The 2,500-nt window shown below is 57.8% G+C and overlaps 1 non-coding gene across 1 annotated transcript in view; it reads right to left on the bottom strand.

The window, feature by feature from the left end:
* Positions 1–1,008, bottom strand: part of LOC124773268 — a 1,908-nt gene extending 900 nt beyond the window's left edge. Inside the window, exon 1 of the ribosomal RNA XR_007014566.1 lies at positions 1–1,008. This exon is cut by the window's left edge and continues 900 nt beyond it. This is a non-coding gene — a ribosomal RNA (small subunit ribosomal RNA).
* Positions 1,009–2,500: the final 1,492 nt, after the last annotated feature.

The raw sequence follows: 2,500 nt of genomic DNA, 5'->3' as shown, positions 1-2,500 counted from the left end.
CAAGAATTTCACCTCTAACGTCGCAATACGAATGCCCCGCCTGTCCTATTAATCATTACCTCGGGTTCCGAAAACCAACAAAATAGAACCGAGGTCCTATTCCATTATTCCATGCACACAGTATTCAGGCGGGCTTGCCTGCTTTAAGCACTCTAATTTGTTCAAAGTAAACGTGCCGGCCCACCGAGACACTCAATAAAGAGCACCCTGTAGGATTTCAACGGGGTCCGCCTCGGGACGCACGAGCACGCACGAGGCGGTCGCACGCCTTCGGCTCGCCCCACCGGCAGGACGTCCCACGATACATGCCAGTTAAACACCGACGGGCGGTGAACCAACAGCGTGGGACACAAATCCAACTACGAGCTTTTTAACCGCAACAACTTTAATATACGCTATTGGAGCTGGAATTACCGCGGCTGCTGGCACCAGACTTGCCCTCCAATAGATACTCGTTAAAGGATTTAAAGTGTACTCATTCCGATTACGGGGCCCTCGGATGAGTCCCGTATCGTTATTTTTCGTCACTACCTCCCCGTGCCGGGAGTGGGTAATTTGCGCGCCTGCTGCCTTCCTTGGATGTGGTAGCCGTTTCTCAGGCTCCCTCTCCGGAATCGAACCCTGATTCCCCGTTACCCGTTACAACCATGGTAGGCGCAGAACTACCATCGACAGTTGATAAGGCAGACATTTGAAAGATGCGTCGCCGGTACGAGGACCGTGCGATCAGCCCAAAGTTATTCAGAGTCACCAAGGCAAACGGACCGGACGAGCCGACCGATTGGTTTTGATCTAATAAAAGCGTCCCTTCCATCTCTGGTCGGGACTCTGTTTGCATGTATTAGCTCTAGAATTACCACAGTTATCCAAGTAACGTGGGTACGATCTAAGGAACCATAACTGATTTAATGAGCCATTCGCGGTTTCACCTTAATGCGGCTTGTACTGAGACATGCATGGCTTAATCTTTGAGACAAGCATATGACTACTGGCAGGATCAACCAGGGAGCTGCGCCAACTAGAGCTGAGCAGCCGGCCGCCCGGGAGTGTGTCCCGGGGGGCCCGCGCGAACACGCAAGCGTCCGCTCAATCATTCTGCAAACAGGAGGAGGCTGAGCTCCCCTGCACAATACACCTCGAAACCCTCTCAGGTCCCGGCGGCGCGCAGCGCCGTCCCAAGTACTTGGTCGGGTTCGAGAGAGGCGCAATCGCCCGGAGTTAGGCGAGTAGACGCTTTCGGTGCGACCACCCGTGCTCCCAACTGAGCTTGCCGCTGCCGACAGAGGCCCGGGAGCGTGCTGTCGTGGCATTGCCGGCGGGAGACAACACGCGCCACCTACGGTGACCGGCAGCTCCAACGCCAGCGCCACAGAAGGACAAAAGCCCCACTTGGGTGCCGAAGCGAACTCTCCAGCACAGCGCACGCGCCAACACATCCGCACAGCTGCGATACAAACCACCAGCGAGAAACCGCTGGGGCGACCGAGCAGCAGACGGCGTCGCGGCGCCGAGCGCCGGGCGGCGGCGCATCCTCAACGCACACAGTCCTCAATCGGACCAGCACACTGAAGATGTCCACCGCGCTTCGCACCGGGCCCGCGAGGACCTACTTTGGCCGCACGGCGCCGCGCGCAGGGTGGCGCCGGCGCGCAGCTGCGACGCCTGCCGCGTCCGTCGGCCGGCGCGCCTGCCACTGGGCCGGCCCCCACCAGCCGGCTGTAGCGCGTGCGCCCACGCACCGCGCGGCCAGCACGCCGGGAGGCGCCCCCTCACCGGCCGGGGACGGTCCCACCCAGCCCACCACCGCGTATCGCTTCACACCCAGATGCCGTTCAGTTTCATCGGCATGGTGGGTATCGCTGGAACAACCGGTTAGTACCTCAACCTATCGTCGCCATCACCGATTCACCCCTAGCGAGAACAACCGCACCACAACGGGTTACCATTTCTTCATTTGCGTAACTTCACCAGAAAACGTAGGCGTCCATCGCCATTAGCAACTTCAACGATTATTGCATGCCTGTGTCAGGTGTCACGCCACACTACGTCTGCCACATACACGCAACAAAATGTGCACGCCTAGACAATACGTGGAAGGTGGCCCCCGTACGTATGCGATGTCCATTGCTCGAACGACTGTCAACCGGCCTCTGTAGCATGTCGCAGATATGGAACGCGGTGCACCATGCTATCACGGTGTTTGAGGAGAGACGACTAGGTCCGAATACATCAACACACAGCTCATGCTGATCGCCATCCACGGCGTCCGTTCCTCCCACACGTCTCTATGGCGTACCACACTGCAATCCAGCTCTCATAGGGAGACGACACGTAGCTGCGTGCACAATATTTGCACTGTATGGTCCGCCGTTTTTGGGGCGCAGTCGTTGTACGGTCACACATGTGCCACGATGTATCATTCAGTACATAAGGACGAATGTGCAGTACAGATTGTGGTTCACGCGTACGACATCAGCGGACAGTTGACACAGGCCGCACC

This window comes from Schistocerca piceifrons, unplaced genomic scaffold, assembly GCF_021461385.2.
Source record: "Schistocerca piceifrons isolate TAMUIC-IGC-003096 unplaced genomic scaffold, iqSchPice1.1 HiC_scaffold_950, whole genome shotgun sequence".
Classification (NCBI taxonomy): Eukaryota; Metazoa; Arthropoda; class Insecta; order Orthoptera; family Acrididae; genus Schistocerca; species Schistocerca piceifrons.
This window is presented reverse-complemented; position numbering and strand designations above follow the sequence as displayed.